Below are 13,904 nucleotides of genomic sequence, written 5' to 3'. Positions count from 1 at the left end.
CGTGGTTCTAACACGGTCGCTTAAACTGTTGTAATGGCTAAAATATCTGATTTTAATACATGTTCAAAAATTATAGTGCAATTTCAACTTTTAACCGCTTTATTGTTATTATTATTTTATAGAGAATTGCAACATCGTGAAAATATATCTCGAACCACGTCACATCAATGTACCCGTGGTTATCGACATATTTCGACTCTGTTGAGATTTTGATTTGGGTCACATAAATGTGCACCCGAGTTTTAAGAAAATTAAATTATTAAAGGCGCGCCTAAAGCGACTAGCGTATCTCTTACTTTGGGTAGGGCCGTGAAAGTTTGCTAAATGGTCCATTCCGAAGTCTAAGCAATTTTTATAGTAAGTATTTACTGAGGGCCCAACAATTTGTGATTTACTATGGCGAGGCACACCTCCATTTTATTTTAAAAGGATCGTCCTATAGTAATTATGTTTTTCTATTTCCGTTCGTCTCTAAAATAAAATAAGACAAAGTACCTAATTTATTTACATGCTTGCGAGTTATTAGTTAAGATCCGTGTGCGATTTGTTAATTCTAAAAATGATGCAATAAGGCGATTCGTTTGCCATTTATTGGGCCCAAGTCCAACGTATGTGAGGTAAAACTGGACCCGGGCCATCCTTAATCCAATAGGGCTAGTTAATGGTTTCTACACATTCATAGCTTGTAAAAAATGGTATCTTTCATAAACAAGTTTCTTCAAATTTAAAGTGGCGTTCTACTGGAATGTAAGAACTTGGAAATCTAATTGATTTTTTTTTTCTAAACCATTTACATGCATTAAATTAACTACTTGTATCTAATTAAATAATGTTCCTATCAATTTCCGAAATAGGCCATTTGTTCAGTGAGATAACTATTGAAATAATCTAAATGGCCTAACATGCTTTTGATATATGCTATTTAACAAATAATACTGAAGTAACAGAACAAGAGTTACTATATCATCAATCCTTTTAACTAAACATACATGGGCAGTTTTCTTACTAAACTATTGCAAAAAGGCATGTCCAGTTATACATAAATAAACACTTACATGATTCTAATGAAAAAGGTATTCTAATACGTATACAAATAAATAAACAACTATAATGAATTTAAAACTTCAGCTCTTCACTTCTTTGTATTCATGCTTCAAGTTTTAATCTACAAGAATCAGTGTATCGATTTGTGTACCTGGTATTTGAAAAGCAAAGAGAAGAAGAGGAAGATCAGTGCAGAAAGCAGCAGTAGCATACACAGCAACACAACAGTACAGCAACAACCAGTAAATCCAGGAAATACTAAAACTGAAAACCAGCAGTACCAGAATGAAACACAGACAGATGCAAGGACACAATCTTCTTATTTGTTAAACACTCAAGAAAAGCAGCCTGAAACTCTTAATGTAAAAGTTCAGCCTTAACACTCTAACTCTTAGTGTAAAAGTTCTGATTTTTACTTTCTGAATTTTTTCCTCTCTTTTCCAGTATTTTTCCAGATCTTTTTTTTTTCTTTCCAGTCTGCTCTCCTCTTCTGTCCAGATCTTCCCCTCTCTTTATACAAGTATCTTTTTTTTCCCTAGGTGTTGCCCGACCCCTCTCTACTTTGAAAAATTAGAATTTTTCCACTATCTGCCACTAAGACTGCCTTTTCCACTTAAACAGCCCCCCCCCCCCCATTACCTTTTGTTCCCCATTAATGTATTAGTTAGTACCCCCATTAACAAAGCACTAATATTAACATATAAAATTAACTGTTTCAATCCCAAATTGCCCCTGAAAACCCTTAATATTACTGCCCTCCTAACACAAACACTACTGCATTACAGCTTCTTAAATCTGAAATCTGTTTTCACCTTTAACAAAGATTTGAAAATTAAAACTGACTTTCAACTGTAACCAAACTTATTTCTGATTACTGAAGGATTAAGGTTAGAAATTAATTGGAACAAATGAACTTGGAATTAAATCAATCTAGACTTAATCACAACATAGAACTTATCAAAATCCTTAAAACTGAAACTGAACAATAAAAATCAGAATCAACATGATTGCACTATCATTGTCAGCCTATTGACAATTCTCTGAAACTGAGTATCCGCAGATCAACACACACAACAATTGTCTGACGAACTTACTGGTCTATAAACAAGGACGAATTAATAGACGAAACTAATTAACTGACTGCGTGCCACAACTGATACTAAATAATCAGACCCAGACAATTAGGCAATTCACAGGCAATTTCAGGGGTATTGACAGAAACATAGATTAACTAGACACTAATTAATCGACGCAATTCATTAATCGATTACACATAACAATTATATCGAACATAAACAAATGATAACAATCAATCAAAAATAAATAAACAGGCTGTTTCAATCAGCATTAACAGGAATATGGATTTATAATAAAATAACTAATTGACGAACTTAATCGAATCGATTACACACATTGTAACTCATAGCAATCAAACAGAAGCAATGCTAGAATTTGACCAAATAAACGGGTCTAGTGGAGATGAGACGGAATTTAGTAAAAGAAAAATAGGAGAATTATATAGATTACTACAACAGGTAAGATGTGCATAGAATACAATAGAAAGGCAGGAAAAATACCTCTAAATCTTCACCGCAAAATATGTCCTAATCTTGAACCGGTTTTGACCTTTTTTGAGGTTGAACGGACCTTAATCGAATGTTCTGACTGAGAACACTTGACTAAGGTCAGTCGAAACCTCAAGTTTTTCCCCCAATCTCGACGAACTCCGACTTCTTGGAATCTAGGGTTCTTCTTTGTTCGATTTGGGATTCAAGCAGTTCTCATGAGATTCGAACGGGATTAATGGTGGTTTAAGCATGAGGGAGGTCAGGTGGGTGGTTGGTGTGATTTTGGGACTTATTAGGTGATTTAGGGTTTTGGCTCGAATCTTCGATTGAAGATTCGAGAACACTAGGGATGATTCGAAGTTAAGTGACCAGGGATTCGTGTTCAGGGTGGTGTGGAGGTTCAGTGGTGTGAATTTCACGGCCATCAGAGCCGGCGCCGCCGGGTTTACGGCGAGGGAACGGGGTGGCGGCTATTAGGGTTCCTCGTCTCTGAAAGAGACGAGGTTTGATGAGTAAATGAGAGGAGGGGGTAATGGCTATGGGGGGCGGGTAGTGATTTTAGGTTTATATAGTGGAGTGGCTGAGGAATCCTGGCCGTTGGATGATGGGATCCAACGGCTTTGATTAATTCATTTAATTAAAACGGGGTCGTTTGGCTTCAGATTGGGTTAAACTGGGGAGGGCGAATTGGATCGGGTTATGGGGAGGCCTTGAAGCCGTTGGATCAAAGAAAATGGGTGGCTCAGATTGAGCACTTGAAACGGTGTCGTTTCATACCAAGCAAGGGTTGCACTGAACCGTTTGATTTGTTCGATCAACGGCTCAGATTGAAGGATGACGAAACGGGGTAGTTTCATCATCATACTACGTCGTTTCGTTTGTTTCCGAGACCAGTTGGTCTGGATTGGGTCAGGGATGAGTTTTGGGCCTGAATTTCTCCTGGCCCAATCCGAATTTCCTTTACATTTACCCGTTTTACATTTTTCTTTAATTACGAAAATTAAACAAAAATCCTAAATAAATTGTAAAAATCAAAAAATAAAATAACACACATATTATTTAACATCTATAATAATTAACAAACAAATTAAACTTTTAAATAAAATCAACACAATGGCAAGAAACACATATGCATATTTTTGTGATTTTCTTTTAATCAAATTATGGTTAATTAATTCCTAAATATATTATTTTTTATTATTTTATCCTTTTATATAAACCAATGATTAATTAATTATGAAAATGTAACATTAATTCCTAAATGCACATGTACTATATTACTATTTTTCTGTATTTTCTTTAATTAGAATAAAATAAACATGCACAGATAAAATGCCACGAAAATTCAAAATCGTATATAAAGAGAAAATTATTTATGATGTCTTTTGGAGTAGTTCTTGTGAGGCAAAAATCACGTGCTCACAAAGGCCACAACTCAGGCTATCCAAAGCGGCACAGGAGGTGCGCTCGGGAAAAAGAAGAGAGAGGAGGTCGCAAAAGTCGAAGCATGTACTTGGTCCAAATCCAGATGTCCTTCCCCTCACTACCAGCCCAGACCCCATCACTCAAATTACCCACACATGCCATATGGCCTTCCACAACCCTACTACCCACCATCAGAGCCACTCTTTTCCACCCATTAGCCCAAACCTGTCCCCGAGCTCCATATAATCCACCTCAGTATTATCCTCCGAACAATGTCCAGTCATATGTCCAACCATCAGGTCACTCCCTATGGCGAGCGCCAGCACCACATAATGCATTCTTGCCTTCACAACGTTTTCAAGCACCCAACGACCCTAGAAAACAGGGGCAGGGAGGGGAACAAAGGCAAAGAAATAGTTTCACGCCAATTGGGGAGTCCTACACAAGCTTGTTTGAAAAGTTAAAGCATTCTGGCCTGATTGAGCCGCTCCTAGGCTATACTCCAGACCCATATGCAAAAGGCTTCGATCCTACTGTATGATGCATGTACCACTCTAATGTCCAAGGGCATAGCATTGAAGATTGTCGTTCTTTGAAAAGGGAAATAGAAAGAATGATTCAAGAAGGGGTAATTGTGATCAATGGCAGTGACAAGGAGCATGCGAATCCTCTTGGGAATTTGCGGACTGAAGTTAATGATATTGAAGTTGTTAATGGTTTTGGCAATATTGATGGGGAACCCAGTGGCTGAGATGCCAAGCTTGGCAATTAGAAAGACGCTCCTTTCTTGGTTGGTCAGGGAGGAGTTTTGGTGGTTCATTTTGTTATCATTTCTGTTGTTCGGGTTATTTGCAGGGTTGTAATCCAGACATTGTCTTGTGTCAAACCCTCTTATCCTTCCATTTTGTCATACTAGTTTGTTTAGTGTTGTCTAGGATTGTTTTAGTTTCGTTCCAAGGTTGTACCCCAGTTGTTTTGCTTGTTTCGTGATACGAACCGTTCACCGCTTGTCTAATGCAAATTCTGGTCTTTTGTTACCTCCAATCATCTTCTTTGTTTAGTTCTTTTTATCTTTTTGTTTTGTCCTTATTCAAACGCCAATTCTAGTGATATGACATGCACGCAAAGTTTGGGCCTAATCTTAAGAGTTAATTATAAAGCCATTGGGGGATGATCGGGACATTTAATGGAAATAGGAACAGCTTGAGATTCTTTGAAGCCCGAGCCACATGAAACTGGGGCAAGCAAAACATAAAGAAAAACCATAAAAGCAAGTGAGAGCATTGCCCAACGGTGCTTTAAAAATGACAAATGAAAAGGCAAATGTATGGATATGGTTATCAAGTCCGGCACAATCAGAAGATGTGGCGAATATTTAATGGTGTTGTTTGTGCTTGGCATGTTTTGAAGATTGGAATGACGAAAGCATTTTATTCTACTATCTAAACACTTTATCCTTCGTTAACCCTTTTGAGCCTTATTGGTTTTCTTTTGTACCCCTCGTTCGGAATCAGTAGTGAAGACTAGAAAACACAATCATGGAAGATTAAAGAAAAAGAATAAAGAAAAAGAAAAGGAAAACAACAGAAACAACGAAACAACAAAAGAGGAAGGAGAAATGAGCAAAAGAGAAAGAAAAAGAAAAGAGAATAATAAATAAGTGGAAAGAAAAACAGAAAGGAATTGGGAACTACGTTTGACCTGATTCTTCAAAAAGGATACGTAGGCGCTTCACGGCTCGGTCATAGTGTGCATAGTGTAACATAGTGTAACAAAACATCAAAAATCCCCATGCAGAAACTGGGGCAGAAGTTGTGTCTGAGGTAAAGAAATCTGGTTCCGAAGGTTGTAAATTTTGAACCCAAATTGATTCGTTTTGAGCCGCTAGTACCCTTTCTTTCTAGCCCTAGCCAAAACCCCACGTTACGGTCCAAAGAAAGACCTTTTGACCAGTCTTCAAAAGATGCCAAGTCATGCAAATGGAAGTCTAGAATAACACTCTGATCCCCGACAGAAAAGTAATAAAATGAGAGAGTCTTATCGGTGAAAACCTTCACGGGCACCTTGAGGCGGCTATAAGTTGAGAGAATAAACAAAATGAGAGAGGCTTGATAGTGAAAACCCTTCGGGCACTACAAGTCGAATAAAGATTGAGTATCATACAGGAAAGTACCAGACGAAGATTGTGAAAGGCGATTAACAACAAAGGATAGGCCACATATGCATGTCATGGCCAATGGAGTTGGCATCCACATCTGATAGGTTTTACTTTGTAGTTTTTCTCGTTAGGAGTCATCTTTTCCTTTGTCTTTTACTCTGTTCCTTTTACCGTTGTCATTTCTTCTTCTTGAGTCTCTTTGGTCAGAACAAGTGAGAAATGATTTCAAAATTTGCCATCAGCTTTCCAATTATGCAAGACGAGATCTGACTATTACATCAAAGGGGTATAAGTCAGGAAAGAACAAGCGCAATGAGTTGGTAATAGTCAACGTGCTTTGAGGTTCGCGCAAAATACCCAAGATTGGTCCATATCAATTCAGGGACAGTGTAATAAAAAGAGGGCTAGGGGGATTGAACCGAGGGTATATTCGATGATGAGATTGACAAAAGGATGGACCAGCATCAAGTAGGATATCCCCAGCAGAAAATGAGGGCTATAAGGCCAAGGCCAGCGAAAAATCAAGAAAGAACAATGCGGAAAGCGGTGGACAGAATTTGGAAATTCATAGGAGACTCAATGGTTGGGGAAATGCCAGTTCACGGACAGTACCACAAAAGAAGATATTGGGTCCGCACCGAGAAAAGGTATTTCAATAACATAGACGATGGAGGGAGTGGTTAATTAATGAACATGCAAGATCTTCAAGTGAAATCGGCTGTCATGAAAATACGTGAGATCATATAAGGAGACTGGGAAAATGGTTAAGAGGTTTGTGAATAAGGAATCGTCAAGAAGGTCGGAAGGTATCAGCCCAGTTCAAGATGGTCAGACAACGCATAGATGGAAAATGGTTGATGGCATCCCCAACAGGAGTATCACAACCAACCACCACGTTTTAAACTGACCGAATTTTCTTTGTTTGAAACAGGGATGGAAGCAATGTTCATATCAAAGCTTGGAAGGTTGAAATTTTCAGGTGTAATGCCCCAATTCGGATTACGCAAAGGCTATTGAGAAGATCACACATCACCACCAAGAAAAGCATTTCCTAGTCTGGGTTTTCAAGATATATTTTGTTGTAGGAGATGCACTTTATAAATTGAGATTTTACCCTTAGGAGACGCACTTCCTAGTTTGGATCATATGAGTTTTAGTCACTAAAATTCTCACTTCTAGGAGACGCACTTCCTAGTCTCGGTCATTTAAATTCATTCCTAGGAGACGCACTTCCTAGTCTGGTTCATTTAAGTGCATTCGTAGGAGACACACTTCCTAGTTCGAATCATTGAAGTTTCACCCCTAGGAGACGCACTTCCTAGTCTAGGTCTTTCGGGTTATATTTTTGCTTTAGGAGATGCACTTCCTAAATTGAGATTTTACCACTAGGATACGTACTTCCTATTTGGTTCATTTAAGTTCATTCATAGGAGACACACTTCCTAGTTCGAATCATTGAAGTTTCACCCCTAGGAGACGCACTTCCTAGTCTGGGTCTTTCGGGTTCTATTTTTTCTTTAGGAGATGCACTTCCTAAATTGAGATTTTACCACTAGGATACGCACTTCCTATTTGGTTCATTTAAGTTCATTCATAGGAGACGCACTTCCTAGTTCGAATCATTGAAGTTTCACCCCTAGGAGACGCACTTCCTAGTCTGGGTCTTTCGGGTTATATTTTTGCTTTAGGAGACACACTTCCTAAATTGAGATTTTCTCCTAGGAGACGCACTTCCTATTTATTTCATTTAAGTTCATTCGTAGGGGACGCACTTCCTAGTTTGAATCATTAAAGTTTCACCCCTAGGAGACGCACTCCCTAGTCTGGGTCTTTCAGGTTATATTTTTGCTTTAGGAGACACACTTCCTAAATTGAGATTTTCTCCTAGGAGATGCACTTCCTAGTCTGGTTCATTTAAGTTCATTCGTAGGAGACGCACTTCCTAGTTTGAATCATTGAAGTTTCACCCTTAGGAGACGCACTTCCTAGTCTGGTTCATTTAAGTTCATTCATAGGAGTAGGAGATACACTTCCTAAATTGAGATTTTACCACTAGGATACACACTTCCTGATTTTGGTTCATACAAGTTTTACTCGTAGGAGACGCACTTCCTAGTTTGGTTCATTCAGGTTTTATTTTTAGCAAATGCATTTGCTCGTCAGAGTTTTGGGTTTTACTCATAAAAGACGCACATCCTGGCCTAGTCATTAGTTTACTTTCACAATTGCATCAATAGTATAAGTGGTTTACAATATTGCTAACAATTCACAAATCTTCCCAGTGCAAACTGGGGCAGAAAATTTCCTTTGTTTTGTCTATTTTGTAGCAGTCAGGAGCCCCCCATGAAGAACGGAATGGCGCTTTATTTTTGAAGTTGTTGTTGAGGCCAGGAGCCCACCCGAAGAGCAGAATGGGGATTTATTTTTCGAAGTTGTTGTTAAGGTCAGGAGCCCCTCCTGAAGAACGGAATGGCGCTTTATTTTTGAAGTTGTTGTTGAGGTCAGGAGCCCCGCCTGAAGAACGGAATGGCGATTTATTTTTCGAAGTTGTTAGTTGAGGTTGGGAGCCTGCCCATATAACAGAGGAATACATTTCAGTCTTTAAATTTCAAGTCCGAAAGTTGGGAGCCCGCCCATATAACAGAGGAATACATTTCAGTCTTTACATTTTAAGTTGAAGAAGTTGGGAGCCCGCCCATATAACAGAGGAATACATTTCAGTCTTTATATTTCCAATTTTGAAGTTGGGAGCCCGCCCATATAACAGAGGAATACATGGAAGTTTGAAGTCAGTAAAGCAGAGGAATACAACCAAAATCCCCAGCGGGAAACAACAAAAATCCCCAGCAGAGGAAGGAAGTTCAAGATTCGATGGAAAAATAATGCGAAGCTCACGAGAAGGAAATAAGCAGTTTGAGATCGGCAGTCAAGGGAGAATACAAGACAATCAGAAGTAAAGAAATACCAGAGGAGTCACCGAGACATCAAAGCAACAAGAGACACAAGAGCACAACTGAAGATCCAGATAAGATTTTGTAATTCATAGACTATAGTTTAGTATAGCTTCTTATTTTCTTTCAGCATGGTGTAATAAGGAGGTCGGAAAGCAGTAATAACAGCATGTAACAGCAGTAACATTGCAGTCTCATGGTAGTCCCAGCTACCAAAACTTCCCGAACTACATTAACTTGATTCCCTTCTAGCCAGGGATATGTAGGAAACCTTTGAAGCAAAGGTTCGGTTAAACCTTTTCAAAAATTGCTTCACACGGAGTATTCCAACGGACAAAAATCGCTCGTATCCGCTCACTTTATCTTTGCACGAAAACTCTTTGTGTTTTCGGACAAAGAGGGGCAGCTGTGAGCACGTGATTTTTGCCCTATATGAAAATTACTCCCAAAAATTCAAAATAAAACAATTTTCCTTTTGTGTGCAATTTTGAGAATTTTCGTGGCATTTTTGAATAATTATTTGTATTTGTCCGTGCATGTTTATTTGTTAAATTAATAAAAAATACAAAAATATGTCGCATTTGCATTTAGGATTTAATTCTACAATTAGGAGCAATTAAGTTTGTTTTACAAGAACAAAAATCATAAAAATAATGTACGTCGCATTTTTTGGCATTTAATATCCAAATTGTGTAATTTTATCGTAATTGCTATTTAATTGTGTGTTAATTATTATTAAGAGTTAATTAGCACTTTTATAAATTAATTTAGTTCTATAGGATAATTTAGGATTTTTAGGATTTAGTTTTAGTTTAAGAAAAAATAAAAGAAGAAAAAAGAAGCAATAAAAGAAGAAGAAAATCGGATTGGGCCCTTCCTCCAATTCTAAACCAAAAGGACCCTCCCCCCTTTCAGTTACCCTTCACCCAAACAACCAAACCCCAAAACCCTAAAAAACACCCGCACGTTCCTCCTGCATCAGCTCCAAACGACCTCACCACCATAGCAACACCATCGCCATCCATGGCTGCCCTCCCCGTCTTCCCCATCATCCCTCACATGGCTGCCCTTCTCCCGTCTTCATCTTCTTCGTCGAGCTCAACCAGTCCGTCGACCACTCTTCAGCGAGCACTGCCATCGTCGTCGACCAGCCTAGCTCACGATCAAACAACCATCAGTCCAGGCCCGTCAGTCACGTCCCAAGCGACGCTTCCATCCAGCTTCCTCCGCCAAAGTTCCACCTGAAACACGCCATTTCTGTCGTTCAAACGACCATCCTTACGACCTCATCGTCCAGCCACTCCAATCCTCAACCAAACGAACCAGTCCATCGCCACCAACAACCTCTCGCCACAAATACCATAACCACCAGCGAACAGTCCTCGTCCAGGCCCTCCGCCATTTCCGTCACCCCATCATCTAACAACCCCTCCAAATGACCCCTCCAGCGTCTCCCAACAAGCAGCAACCAGTTCGTCACGTCCAAACGACCATCGTCGCCTCCATCGCCCCCAAACCAGTAGCAACTTCCACGACCAGCCACCAACAGCCAACTGTTGTTTCCCCGTGGTCTCTGAGCTTTACCATCATCATCGCTTATTCTGCCATTTCCCATTCACAACAGCGTATCCATGAAACCACTCTTGAGGTTCCCGTTCGGCGTTGTTCGTCGAGGTTCCGTTCGAACCCGGACTTCAAACTAGTAGGTTTCCGTTCTCTTTTCTTTTAGTTTTCGTTCAGTGAATTCATCTTCCGATCCTTTTTATAATTATGTTCGTGTTCCAATAGGTTGGTTTGAATTCAAACCCATGTCTTTATTTGTATTAGAGATAATTCGTGTTCATTTTTGTTTGAAGTTCGTTAGTTTTTCATCAAGTGATTTAATGTCGAGTGTTTATGTGCTGGTCTTTAGTTTTTGATTTAGTTTGAATCATTCATATTTGTTATGATGTTGTTTGATTTAGTTTGAGTTCGACTGATGTTGAGTTTAGTGATTTAAATCTACTTGTTTGTCCTGATAAGTTTGTTGATATGAATCTGACTCTGTTGTTAATTCATGAATGTTGTCGATTAGGAGTTTGTTTGGCGAGTTTGTTTATTCAGAGTTTGTTTGTTAATTGGACATTGATTAGGTGAATTGATTATAGCTGATATGGTTTTGGTACAAATTGAAAGGGATGGGGGTAGAATGGTAAATTGCAGTAGTTTCAGGGGCATTTTCGGGATTTTAAGTTTTAAAAAAATAATTAATTTGAGTGTTCTGTCCACTAAGTACTAATAATATTAAATTAATACATTATTTAATACATAGTGGGGGACAAGACATGTGTTAGTGGGAATTAATACATTGTTTAATATAGTAGGGGACAAAGCATGCGGTAGTGGGGCAATAAGGGAATTAAATAAAGAAAAGATATGTGATAATGGGAACTAATATATTTGTTTAATATAGTGGGGGACAAAACATTAAGTAGTGAGATTCAAAAGGGGGATGGGGAGAAGATGGTGGGATTAATTTAAGTGCTTCAAGTTTGGCTATAAAGAGGAGGAGCTGGACACAAGTTAAGGGGGTCAGAATTTAAGGGTAAAACGTTAACTGGTCTTTCAATCTAAAAAAGGGTGTTGCTGGAATTCTGTTGGTTTTATTAAACACTGTTACTGGGCTGTTCTGTTTCCGTTACTGTTGTTGTTGCTGTGTTGTTGCTACTGCTCCTGCTGATCCCTTTCTTCCTTTTCCTTGTGGTCCCTTTCCAGGTACACATTTCTGAGATTAGTTCTGAGGTGACTTCAAACTGCAAAAAATGCTGAATTAAAAGGCTTAACAGATTGCATGTTAAAGTGTGTTCAATTAATGTATTAGAATGTACATTAGGAAATATTGTATATGTTTATGCTCATCTTAAACATGTATTTACATTGTACAACTATACTGAAAATTGGACTGTACTTAGAACTATTCTAAGTAGTTTGAACTGTTTTCTATATGCCTATGGGTACATGAATTGATAGATAGTCATTACTGGAGATTATTTTGATTTAGTTTAATTAGTGAAGTATAACTCTGAATTCATACAAACCGGAATAGAAATGAGTCAAAGCTTGTGAATTTTTAATCATGTTAGTAATGGAAATCTGTAAATATTAGGCAGAATCAAAAAATGGCCAGTAATTTCATAGAATCACTAGGCCCACTATATTTTAAGTTAGGATCGTAGTAGTAATTGTTAAGATCATTAATCCAATAGGCATGAGTTGAGTTCAAACAAGACGAGTTAACGATTAAGTTTAACAAACTTTCGAATAAACATTAGTGATTAAGGTTAATTTCAGTTTCAAATAGTTGTAAACAATTAATTCCAATGGTTCAATTCATCTAACAATGTGGGTTTAAATTAGTTAGAGGATAATTAGTTTATTTTGGTAATATTATTTGTAAATTCCGTATTCTATTTATAATTTCAATTTTAGTAATATTCAATTATAGAATAAGGCATGAAACAATCTCCCTTTGTCTCGATTGCAATTTTTAGTTTGCATTTGTCTTAATCCGATAAATAAGTAGCAGCCTCTTCAAGCATGTAATTAATTAGAATTTTTCTCTTTTTTAAAGACGAACTTAAATAGAAAAAATGTAGTCACTTTAGGATTATCCTTTTAGAATAAACGAGATGAGCCTCGCCCAATAAAACGCACAAGTTGCGGGGCCCTCAATAATTGGTTAATATTTGTATAGACTTCGGGATCGGCCGTTTAGGAAATTTCACGGCCTTACCCAAAATAATGATACGCTAGTCGCTTTAGGCGCGCCTTTAACAATTTACTTTCTTAAACTCGGGTGCACATTTATGTGACCCAAATCCAAATCTCAACAGAGTCGAAATGTGTCGATAACCACGGGTACATTGATGTGACGTGGTTCGAGATACGTTTTTCACAATGTTGTAATTCTCTGTTAAAATAATAATAATAATAATAATAATAAAAGCGGTAAAGAGTTTAAACTTTGCACATAAGTTCATAATTGTATAAAATCAGATAATTAAGCTAAATACGACAGTTGAGCGACAGTGCTAGAACCACGGAATTCGGGAATGCCTAACACCTTCTCCCGGGTTAACAGAATTCCTTATCCGGATTTCTGGTTTGCGGACTGTAATACAGAGTCATTCTTTTCCTCGATTCGGGATTAAAACCAGTGACTTGGGACACCATAAATCTCCCAAGTGACGACTCTGAAATAAATAAATAAATCCCGTTTTGATTGTCCTTTAATTGGAAAAAACTCCCTTCCGCGTCCCTTCAAAGCAGCGCGGGCGAAAATGGAGGTATGACACTTATTATTTACTAAGTTGGTGTACTCACGTCACCCCATACACCTCGTGTGTAGATTCAGGTACTTTGGATCTAGTGGCGGTGGTTGATCGAGGCTTCTGGCTTAGGAGATTAATGAGGTATCTGCACGGCATTCGCAGGCCTTGGCTCTCCACCTTACTTACTAGTTGTATTTCAGTTGTTCCCTTAGACATTATATTAGACTATATATTTTCCTTACACGCTCATGCACTCAGTGACACCCTGGTTTTGGGCTGGATTGTAATTATTCTTGGAATTTCTTATGTTTCAAAGAGTTCTTTAATTATTAAAAGCTTCCGTAAATGTTTTTTTTTTCAAACTTATTATTATCGTGTTGAATGTTGAGTTGAGGCTGGCCTAGTTTCACGATAAGTACCATCACGATAGGTTAGGTTTTTTGGGTTG

This window comes from Nicotiana tabacum, chromosome 20 (genome assembly GCF_000715075.1).
Source record: "Nicotiana tabacum cultivar K326 chromosome 20, ASM71507v2, whole genome shotgun sequence".
NCBI lineage: Eukaryota > Viridiplantae > Streptophyta > Magnoliopsida > Solanales > Solanaceae > Nicotiana > Nicotiana tabacum.
Note: the sequence above shows the minus strand (reverse complement) of the source record.